The sequence below is a fragment of the Dromiciops gliroides genome, chromosome 5 (genome assembly GCF_019393635.1).
Source record: "Dromiciops gliroides isolate mDroGli1 chromosome 5, mDroGli1.pri, whole genome shotgun sequence".
Lineage (NCBI taxonomy): Eukaryota > Metazoa > Chordata > Mammalia > Microbiotheria > Microbiotheriidae > Dromiciops > Dromiciops gliroides.
The window spans coordinates 8,940,088-8,952,500 of record NC_057865.1 but is presented as its reverse complement, the minus strand read 5'-3'; positions in this window follow the sequence as shown (position 1 = coordinate 8,952,500).

Genomic DNA, 12,413 nt, shown 5'->3' with positions numbered 1-12,413 from the left:
AATTGTACTGACCTAGAAAACCATCAAATATGGGGCTTGGCAACAATAAAAATGGCTAGGATTTTTTTTTTAATTTCTGCATCAGTCATGCTATAAGAGAAGAATCAGAGAAATAAGGAAAAACCTCAAAATAGAAAAACAACACCACCCAAAACAAAAGAAATAGTATGGTTCAATCAGCATCCATATTCCACAGTTCTTTTTTTTCCCTGGATTTGGAGAGTGGTTTCCATCATGAGTCCCCTGGAACTTTCTTGTATCATTGTATCGGTGAGAAGAATCCAGTCTATCACAGTTGATCAACACAAATTGTTGATGATACTGTGCATAATGTTCTCCTGGTTCTGATTATCTCACTCATCATCAGTTTATGCAAGTTCTTCCAGGTTTCTCTGAACTCCTCCTCCTCTTCGTTTCTTACAGCACAATAGAATTCCATTACATTCATATACCACAGCTTGTTCAGCCATTCCCCAATTGATGGACATCCCCTCAATTTCCAATTCCTTGCCACCACAAAAAGAGCAGCTATAAATATTTTTGAACATGTGGGTCCTTTCCCCCTTTCTATGATCTCCTCGGGAAAAAGACCCGAAAGTGGTATTGCTGGGTCAAAGGGTATGCACAGCTTTATAGCCCTTTGGGCATAATTCCAAATTGCTCTCCAGAATGGTTGGATCAGTTCACAGCTCCACCAACAATGCATTAGTTTTCCAATTTTCCCACAGCTTCTCCAACATTCATTATTTTCCTTTTTTGTCATATTAGCCAATCTGATAGGTGTCAGGTGGTACCTCAGAGTTTTAATTTGCATCTTTCTAATCAATAGTGATTTAGAGCATTTTTTCATATGGGAATAGATAGCTTTGGTTTTTTCATCAGAAAACTGCCTGTTCATATCCTTTGACCATTTCTCACCCATAAACCCATCTGGCCCTGGGGATTTTTTCTTAGGGAGTTCATTAATGGCTTGTTCAATCTTTTTTATTCATATAAGCATTTAGAGCTTTATAAATTTTTCCCTAAGCACTGCTTTGGCTGCATCACATAGATTTTGGTATGTTGTCTCATTATTGTCATTCTCTTGGATAAAGTTATTGATTGATTCTATGATTTGTTATTTGACCTATTCATTCTTTTTTTTAATGTATAAGGTATTTTATTTTTTTCCGTTACATGTAAAGATAGTTCTCAACTTTTGTTTATACAAGCTTTTCAATTTCAGATTTTTCTCCCTCCCTCCCCTCCCTCCCCCTTCCCCTAGACAGCAGGTAATCTGATATAGGTTATGTCTATATATCTATATACATATAGATATAGATATATACACACACATATATATACACATAATAACATTAATCCTATTTCTGCATTAATCCTGTTACAAGAGAAAGAATCAGAGCAGTGATGCAAAACCTCAAAATAGAAAAAAAAAACAGCACCCAAAACAAAAGAAATAATATGATTCAATCAGCATCTATACTCCACAGTTCTTTCTTTCTTTTTTTTTCTTGGATTTGGAGATCCTCTTCTATCATGAGTTCCCTGGAACTCTTCTGTACCATTGCATTGGTGAGAAGAATATAGTCCATCACAGTAGGTCAACACTCAATGTTGATGATACTGTGTACAATGTTCTTCTGGTTCTGCTCATCTCACTCATCATCAGCTCACGTAAGACCCTCCAGGTTTCTCTGAACTCTTCCTGCTCATCATTTCTTATAGCACAATAGTATTCCATTGTATTCATATACCACAACTTGTCCAGCCATTCCCCAATTGATGGGCACCCCCTCAACTTCCAATTCCTTGCTACCACGTAAAGAGCAGCTATAAATATTTTTGTACATGTGGGTCCCTTTCCCCCTTCCATGATTTCTTTGGGCAAAAGACCTAAAAGTGGAATTGCTGGGTCAAAGGGTATGCACAGCTTTATTGCCCTTTGGGAATAATTCCAAATTGCTCTCCAGAATGGTTGGATCAGCTCACAGCTCCACCAACAATGCATTAGTGTTCCAATTTTCCCACAGCCTCTCCAACATTTATTATCTTCCTTTTTTGTCATTTTAGCCAATCTGATAGGTGTCAGGTGGTACCTCAGAGTTGTTTTAATTTGCATCTCTCTAATCATTAGAGATTTAGAGCATTTTTTCATATGGGAATAGATAGCTTTGGTTTCTTCATCAGAAAACTGCCTGTTCATATCCTTTGACCATTTCTCAATTGGGGAATGACTTGGATGCTTATAAATTTGATTTAATTCCCTATATATTTTAGAGATGAGGCCTTTATCAGAAGCACTGGCCTCAAAAATTGTTTCCCAGTTTTCTGCCTCCCTTCCAATTTTGGATGCATTGCTTCTGTTTGTACAAAAATTTTTTAATTTAATATAATCAAAATCATCCATTTTGCATTTTATAATATACTCTATCTCTTGTTTGGTCAAAAACTGTTCTCCTTTCCAAAGATCTGATAGGTACACTATTCCTTTCTCTCCTAATTTACCTATGGTATCACCTCTTATGTCTAAATCATGTATCCATTTTGACCTTATTTTAGTATAAGGTGTAAGATGTTGGTCTATGCCTAATTTCTGCCATACTATCTTCCAGTTTTCCCAGCAGTTTTTGTTAAATACTGAGTTCCTATCCCAGAAGCTGGAGTCTTTGGTTTTATCAAACACTACATTACTAGTGTCATTTACTACTGCATTTCCTGAGCCTAGCCTATTCCATTGATCTACCACTCTATTTTTTAGCCAGTACCAGATAGTTTTGATGACTGCCACTTTATAGTAAAGCTCCAGGTTTGGTACCGCTAACCCACCTTCCTGTGAATTTTTTTTCATTATTTCCCTGGATATTCTTGATTTTTTGTTTTTCCAGATGAATTTTGTTATTATTTTTTCTAGCTGTATAAAATAATTTTTAGGTAGTCTGATTGGTATGGCACTGAATAAGTAAATTAATTTAGGCAGTATTGTCATTTTTACTATATTAGCTCTGTCTATCCATGAACAATTGATATCTTTCCAATTATTTAGATCTGATTTTATTTGTGTGAAGAGTGTATTTGATTTGTGTGAAGAGTGTCCATTCATTCTTTAGAATGAAATTATTTAGTTTCCAATTGATTTTCAGTCTACTTTTCCTTGGCTCTTTCTTACATGTAATTTTTATTGCATTATGATCTGAGAAGGTTGCATTTACTATTTCTGCCTTTCTACATTTGACTATGATGTTTTTGTGCCCTAGTACGTGGTCAGTTTTTGAAAATGTGCCATGTACTGCTGAGAAGAAGGTATATTTCTTTCTATCCCCATTCAGTTTTCTCCAGACATCTATCATGTCTAACTTTTCTAGTATTCTATTCACCTCTTTCACTTCTTTCTTATTTATTTTGTGGCCAGATTTATCTAATTCTGAGAGGGGAAGATTCAGATCCCCCACTAGTATAGTATTACTGTCTAATTCCTCTTGTAACTCTTTTAACTTCTCTAAGAATTTGAATGCTATACCACTTGGCGAATACATATTTAATATTGATATTCAGTTTCCTTCCTTTTCTCTTTTAATGAGATCTATTTTTGCCTGTGCTTCGTTTGAGATAAGGATTGCTACGCCTGCTTTTTTTACTTTAGCTGAAGCATTATATATTCTGCTCCAGCATTTTAGCTTTACTCTGTGTGTATCTCTCTGTTTCAAATGTGTTTCTTGTAAACAGCATATTGTAGGATTCTGGTTTTTAATCCACTCTGTAATTTGCTTCCATTTTATAACAGAGTTCATCTGATTCACATTCACAGTTATTATTACTAAATGTCTATTCCCCTCCATTTTATTTACCCCCTTTGTACTTCCCCCCTTCTTTCACCCTATTCCTCCTCACCAATGTTTTGCTTCTTACCCCTGCCTCCCCCAATATGCCCTCCCTTTTTATCACCCCCTCCCTTTTCTTTACCCCTTTCTCCCTTGCTTTTGCCCTCCTTTCTATCAGTACCCCCTTCCCCTTTCCCTTTTACTTCCCTAAAGAATAAGCTGTTTCTTTATCCAAATGAACGTATATGTTATTCCCTCTTTGAATCAAATCTAATGAAAGTAGGGTTGAAACAACATTCACCCCTCCTTTCTTTCCCTCTATTGTGATAGGTTTGTTTTTCACCTCTTCATATGATGTAATTCACCTCATTCCACCTTCCCTTTCCTCTTCTCCCCGTAGACTACCTTTTTAATCCCTTAATTTTCTTTATATCATCACATCAAAGACAATTTATATTTATACTCTCTGTGTATAATCCTTTTGTCTGCCCAAATACATGTAGAGTTCTCAAGAGTTATAAGTATTATCTTCCCATGTAGGGATGTAAACAGTTTAACCTAATTGTGTAACTTTTTCCCTCTGTTTACCTTTTTAGACTTCTTTTGAGTCTTGTATTTTAAGATCGAATTTTCTATTCAGTTCTGGTCTGTCATTGAATGTCCATCGTTTCCTCTGAAAGAGAATGCTCAGTTTTGCTTTGTAATAGATTCTTGGCTGTAATCCAAGCTCTTTTGCCTTCTGGAATATCATATTCCAAGCTTTGTGATCCTTTAATGTTGAAGCTGCCAGGTCCTGAGCAATCCTGACAGTGACTCCATGATATTTAAATTGCTTCTTTCTGGCTGCTTGGAGTATTTTCTTCACCTGATAATTCTGGAAATTGGCTACAATATTCCTTGGCATTTTCCTTTTGGGGTCTCTTTCAGGAGGTGATTGGTGGATTCTTTCAATGACAATTTTATCCTCTAATTCTATATTATCAGGGCAATTCTCCTTAATAATTTCCTGGAATATGGTGTCTAGACTCTTTTTCCTATCATGGCTTTCAGGCAGTCCAATAATTTTCAAATTATCTCTCCTGGATCTGTTTTCCAGGTTAGTTGTCTTTCCAATGAGGTATTTCACATTTTCTTCTATTTCTTCATTTTAAAAATTCTGTTTAACTGATTCTTGGTGTCTCATGGAGACATTATCTTCCAACTGTCCAATTTTAATTTTTAAGGCATTGTTTTCTTCAGTGAGATTATGCACCTTTTTTCCCATTTGACCAGATGACTTTTTTAAGGAATTGTTTTCTTCAATCAATCTTTGCACTTCCTTTTCCAAGCTGCTGATTTTTTTCCATAATTTTCTTGTTTTGCTTTCATTTGTCTCCCCATTTTTTCTTCTACCTCTCTCGATTGACTTTGGAAATATTTTTGAACTCTCTTCCCATTTTTTCGTCTACCTCTCTCAATTGATTTTTAAGATCCTTTTTGAGCTCTTCCAAGAAGGCTTTTTTGTTCTTGAGACCAATTCATCTTCCCTCTTGAGGCTTCACATGTAGGCAATTTGAGAGTATTGTCCTCATCTGAGTTTGTGTTTGCCTCTTCCCTGTTGATACAGAAGCTCTCAATGGTGAGAGCCCTTTTTTGTTTCTTACTCATACTGCAGCTTATTTATTTATTTATTCATTTATTCATTTATTTATTTGTTTATTTATTTATTTATTTAAGTTGAGGTCAGCTCTGGGGGCACCAGGGTCCCTGTTTCAAGCTTCTTATGCTGGGGTATAGGGGCTATGTCACTGGCTTTCTACACTGAGGCCTCTATGGCTTGTGGATTTTTCCCTGCCCTGGACTTCCTGTCAGAGTGTGCTGGGATCAGTAGGCCTGGTCACACCTGACCTGTGCATGGCCCTCCAGCTAGCAACCTGCCCTCTTGGTGCAGGTGGGTTTCGCCACTGTGCTGCTATGTCACCAGATTTTTGAGCCAGGATCCAGGGGCCTCAGTTGCTTGGCCATGGCCCACAGCTTCCTGCTGACTTGCCTGACCCTCTCAGTGCTGCGCTGCCACCCTACGCTGTGCCTCCCTTTTGCCGAGTCAGACTGACCTTTCCTGAAGTCTTCTAAATTATCTCTGGTTGGAAGACTGTGTCTCTTTGTCTCTTTGCAGGTTTTGTAGTTTCAGAATCCATCTAGAGGATTGATTTAATGTTCTTTTTGAGGGGATAGAGGGAGAGCTCAGGCACCTTGCTGACTCCTCTCTACCATCTTGACTCTGCCTCCAGTTGCTAGGATTTATATTACATCTTAAGGTTTGCAAAGCACTCTACAAATTTTATCCCATCTTATCCTCACATCAACCCTGGGAAGTAGGTGCTATTGTTGTCCCCATTTTCCAGATGCAGAAAGGCAGAGTAGTTAAGTAACTTGCTCAGTGTCAAGAAGCTAGTAACTATCTGTGGTCAAATTTTAACTCAAATCTTCATAAGTCTCTATCTACTGACACTGACTATCTGAGATATCTTCTGTCTGAAAACAAGCCTGGCCTGTTATGACCCAAAAGGCCAGTGATCAGAAGGTTGGCCATGAGAAGATTTCATGGGAGAGTGACTCTCTTCATTACCAGACCAATAAAATTGCAGATATTTGCAGTAAACACTGAAGGCAGTGGAAAAACACTGTCCTTGGAATCAATGAAATCTTGACTTCAGATCCCATCTCAAACACTTACTTGTCTGATCCTAAGCAAGCTTCATTTGTAAACTGAAAAAAAGGAAAACTGCAATACCAGTGGTGAGGATCAAATGAGACCATGGGCATACACTTTAAAGTGCTCTGTAAATGTTAGGTATTATGGTGTCAAAAAATGACAGGCTTGGCAGCCCGGTCAACTGAATGAGCTTAAACAACTTGAGGCCACTGTTGGACTTGGATGATGGGAGAAGGGCTCTGATTGTCCCTCCTGGAGAGGTTTCTCCCAGGCATGATTTAGGCTGAGTCCTGAGCTCTCATTTATGGTCTTTTGTTCTTCCTTCTTGAAAAAGAGGATGAGCCAATCAAGGTCATGGCTTTTTGTCTTGATGAAACTGTCTCATCACCCCCAAAATGTCTATATGCTGCAGCAGCAGCCAGACAGAAACCTCTTGCAGGCATGAAATGTCCTGGGAGATTGGGTCCCTGACCTCACCTGCCAGGACTATCCTGGCCCACAACTCAGAAGTTACTCTTGGCAGAACGTCTTCCCTCAGAAGCCAGAGTCATGTGGGTTCCTTAGCAAAGGCATATAATACAGCTGAATGTACTCATCTTGTATGTGTGTGTCTGTGTGTCTGTGTGCGTGTATGTGTGTGTGTGCAGTTGCACACGTGCGTGTGCGTGCATATGTGTGTGTGTGCATGCATGTGTGTGTTCAGGTCAGTCATCTTGAAGTGGGGAGTGGAGTTGGCCTCTTATAAATGAGGCTACAATAATATTTGAAATCACTATGAATAGACTCTGTTCTCCATTCTTTAGTGACATCAAGCAATTCCTCCATTTTGACTTGAGCCCAACAGAATTCAGCCATGGCTTCTTTGAGAAGCCAGTTTGGCCTTTTACTATATTTCACTCTTTCACCAGACGGTGTCCCTCAAGCCTCTCAGCTGAGATCTTTCCTGGCTGAAACAACACCGGCATCCTCTTTGTTTGGTTGCTTTCATTTAACTACTGTAAATACTAGCAAAGTTCCCGGCTGTGTTCTACTGAAAAGTTTTGGTCTGAATCAGAAATGCCCATTTTTCCTATAGTATAACTATCTGCAAATTAAAAGCTGATTTTTTAAGAACATCTTTCATTCTTCTGTGATATGCTTAGAAATTCTGGAGGGGGAAATCTTCAAAAGAAAGGACAGCCAAGTATATTAAGCAGCTCCATTTATCTGTGCACTGGGGTTGAACTGTCAGTGGATGGTGTCAGAATGACATCTTTTCATCCAAAGCATCTTAACCTTTGACATTTAGACGGAGATGAAAAGGACAAGACTGCACGTGTGTTCTGCACTTTTTGAAAAAGATGTGCTGGCAAGTGGAGAGCCTGAAGGGTGTTGGCAAAAATCAAAGGAAACAGGAGGTCCTCTGTTAAAAAAAAGCCAGCAGATCCCAAGAAAGCTAGCAGGCACTGATGAAGAGAACTGCAGATTTACACTTTCTTCTCTTTTGGGGGCTGTTCAGATTTGTAATTCAACTTTAAGGGATTTAGGCAAGGAAAAGAAGCAACATCTTGTGCATAGAGGGTGGACCTTGGAGTAAGGAAGACCTGGGTTCAAGTCTTATCTCTGACCCATGTGACTCTGGGTAAGTCACTTAACCTCTCAATGCTCTAAGTAACTCTCTAAGACTGTAAGTCATAGAGGAGGTGCCAACGTGTATTGATAGAGGGACTTTCCTCATTTGGGAGTTCCATATGCCATCCCTGCCTATAAAAATTGGTCATGGTTCTTATTTCAATGCTTAAATGAATCCATGGAACCATGTATATAGATGGTGTCTCCACTGGTGCAGATCACAATTCATTCACACCTTCACATCCTAAATGCATTCATTTGACAAGCATTTATTAAGTGCCTGCTAAAAGCAAGGCACCCTTCTTGTCCATGTTGTTCCATGCATCTTCCATCAGGGATTTGCCCAACATCCTGGAAGCCTGTCTTCATCTGGGCTTGTGATATTGCAAAGACCCCAATGTAGCCTTCAAACTGTCCAGCTATTAGCCCTCCCCTCCCCATCATGGCTGGCTTACCAGTTCTGGCCCCATAAACTCTCCCTGATGTCTGTCAGATCTGTGCCCATGGACCCAAGCCATCCCTGGTCTCAAGCTCGGGTTTCCTTCCACCCATCGAAGCTTTCCATTGCTTCTTTGTTCCTTGGCCATTTGGATTTTTCTAAAGCCTTTCCCTGCTAAGATTCATGGCTGTCTCACTTCACTGGGAGCACAGGACAGGGCATAGAGGCTGATCCTATTCCTTCCTTTATTCTGGGCACACTCAGTAAGGAGACTCCTTTCACTGATGCAGGTCACCAGCTTCCCTGTAACTTCAAGTCTTAGCTGCCGGGGCACTAATAGGTTAAAAGAGTTGCCTGTGGGGCTGAGCCCAGATCATCTTGCCCTATAATTTTCTCTGACTTATAATTTAACCCCCCTACATTCTGTACCCTCGTGCCCACATAGCCTGTGCCGGTGAGAGAAATTTAGGACATTTAGTCAAGGGAGAGACCTGGCTGCAATGCTCCTGGGAATGTGCTGGCATTAACACGTTGGGATTTTGTGGCAGAGGCACCTTGGGATCATTGAGTGTGTTGATGTTTCCCCAATCCTGTTTTCTCCCTTCTGGTCAATTCTGAGCCCATGACATTGTCCACTCCCGACGTCTGTCCCACATTTGTGGGCTGGTGAGCCAGTTGGACAGACTGCCCATCTCCACCCAAGTTGATACAATCTTCATTTGGAATACGATCTTCCCTGTGGTTTCAGAGATGCCCCACTCTCCTAGGATCCACCTTCCCTCTCTAGCTCCTCCCTTCCATTTTCTAGCCCCTCTTCTGCTTCCCTTTCCAATGCTGGTATTCTCCAAGGTGCTGTCCTTGGCTCGGTCCTCTCTCCCAAGGCAAACTCATTCAATCACAGGGCTTCAGCGAATGTTTCTCTATTTCCAGCCCCAACCACTTTTCCAGACTCTAGATCAGCTGCCTCCTATTTCCCTTAAGAATAATCAACACCTCGTCAATCAGCAAGTGTTTATTAAGTATTTCTTATGTGCCAGGTACAGGGTAAGGATAGTAGCTCAGACAGCAGCTGAGAACCACACAACTAAAATTCATCTGGTGAAGCTGAGAGGAAAGACCACGATGACCACAAAGATATGTTCACCCAGGCAATGTTGGGTGTGACACACTTTTGAATTATTAATGAAACTTACAACTTCCATTTTCTCCCAGGATGCCAACCTCATGCTCAAACTCTGGCCAAATCTTTTTTTCCTGGTCCTAGAATGCCAGGATCTGCTGATCCATACTCATACCTCTTCCATGGACTCCTGATCTCAGTGCCCCAGATTTCTAGGTATTGGCCATTGGCTCCAAATAACTTAGAAGTTGCCAAGAAGGTAGTCACCTACCTGCATGCAGGGAGCTCCCCAGTCTGAGAGTTCCCCATCAATGAAATCATGGGTCCAATCTTTATACTATTTCAACCCCTATGCATAGATCTGATGGTGACACTGCCAATCAAAATCCTTCAATGGGTCCTTATTGCCTGAAAGTTCCAACCCCGAAGACTGGCATCCAATCACTCCCTGGTCTGGAGCCCTCCTGCCCTTCTCCCCTTCTCGATCTCATGCTCCACCTTCTCATGTAACCTACACTAAAGAACAGGAGCCTTGCTTTGAGTCTTCTGATGCAGCCTGCACATTTCCACTGCCAGACCTTTGCCCATGGTTTTTCTTATTTCTAGAATGCTGACCGCACTTACACTTGCTGAAATTTTATCCTTTAGATCCTACCTCCAAACCCACCTTCTTCATGGGACCTTACCAGATCTTCCCAGTTAATAGTAAGGCTTCACTGGATCTCACATGACTCTGTTGGAATTTTTTTTTTGGTTTTGTCTTGGGGTGTGTGTGTGGGGAGGGGAAGAACCACTATCATTGTCACATGTTTTGCAATGTGCGAATTGGGAAGCCAGGAAGACTTGAGGCACACAGGTTGGTGACCCTTTCTGGGGACACACTGCAGAGGAAAGAACAATGGGTCTGCTGCCCATGGGACGTTCTCTGAGCCTTGGTTTCCTCAACTGAAAAATGTGGACAAATACTCATCCTGATTCCTACCTCAAGGGATGCTGTGAGTAACAAGCTTTGAGCTGTGTTCCTCCAATTGCATTCATTATCCTGGGTCTCTTGAATGAGCCATCAGTTCCTGCCATATTCTCTTCACCTTCAGGAGGCTGAAGGCAGAGAAGCCCCTGAGGGCGTGGTCCAGTTTGCCTCATGAGCCTCCCTCTCACCCAGTTCAGCCTAGTCTAGTCTTTACACCAATGGCAGCTGGTAGCTAGCGGATCAAACGCTGGACTTGGAGCCAGGACTTAATGGCACATAAAACTTCTCTCCTCAAGCCTTCTAAACAACTCTCTTTCCTGGTTACCTTGTTGAAAATCAGAAAAGAGAGGGAATCCTTTAAAAGCTTTCCCTTCTCCCAGCCCCCCACCCCTTTAAGACCCACCCCACCCTTTGTGCCAAGCTTGACTGACAGGTGGTCGTTATTCTAATCAAGGTCTGACCTCTACTTGTGACCTTTTTCTACCTTCTTCCATCCAGTGAGCCCCTTCATCTCTCCTTAGTCTTCCTCCTCTGCTAACCCCAACAAGCCTCAGTGTCCTCCAGTCTTAATTCTCTTCCTTAACCCTCCTCAAGCTTTCCTCTCAGCTCCCACTCTCCGTCCTCAGTGCAGGTGCCGATGGGCTATTCCTAAAGCAGAGGCCTGATAGCATCCCCCCTCCTCTAGGACCTTGTGCAGTTCCCCATGGCTTCTAGGACAAGTTACATGGAATTTAAAGCACTGCCCGTCTGGGCCTGTTTTCTTTTTCCATCAAGCTTTCATTACTCCCGACCCATTTCATGGTCCAGCCACAGTGGCTTATTTGCTTTTCACTGAACTCACCCTTCTAATTCCTGCCTTTGAATAACTTCCTGCAAATGACTTGGTCCAGGTTGCCCTCCCCTTCCCCTCCTTCCCCCATCCCCCATGCCCCAGAGAAGTCTTAGTTTCCATAAAGACTTATCTCATACCACCTTCTGCAGAAAGTCTTTATTGTGAAGCTAGAGGGCACCAAAGAGCACAGAGCTCTAGGCCTGGGGTCAGGAAGACTCATTTTCCTGAGTTCAAATCTGGCCTCAGAATTTACTAGCTATGTGATTCTGGACAAGTCACTTAACCCTGTTTGCCTCAGTTTCCACAACTGTAAAATGAAATGGGAGAAGGAAAGTGCAAATCACTCCAGTATCTTTGCCAAGAAAGCCCCAAATGGGGTCACAAAGCAAGGCATGACTGAAACTATTGAACAACAAAGACCTTATCAGGGCTCTCTCTCTCTCTCTCTCTCTCTGTTGCTTTACATTTGTGCTGCTTGGGTCCAGGGGGTGGGCCTAAGAATGGTTTGTGGATGTTGGAGGCAGTAGATGACAGCTTCCTTCCAAGGCCAGCTCAGTCACAACCACCCCCACTAGGGTCTCTCCCACCCATAGTCATCACCTTTCACCTCCTGCCCCATTTTGGCCCAATCAGGTCCCTCTCTGCTCTGAGCTGAAGATTTCTGTGAAATATTTTATAGGGAAAACAAGGAAAAGAGAAGGAAGGGACACCTGGCTTCCATCAATAGTCTATCTGTCAATAAGCACTTGTTAAGCACCTACTATCTGCCAGGCTTGGTCACGTGCTCCTCCATTAGCCTGTGGTGTGAGGGTAAAGGTTTTCTGGATGATGGTCAGGGAGGAGGGGGAGTGAAGCTGGGATTCTTGGAAGGATTCTGGGCTGTGTTTTGCATTATATGTTTATTTCTCTGGATCAAAGAGCAGGTTGG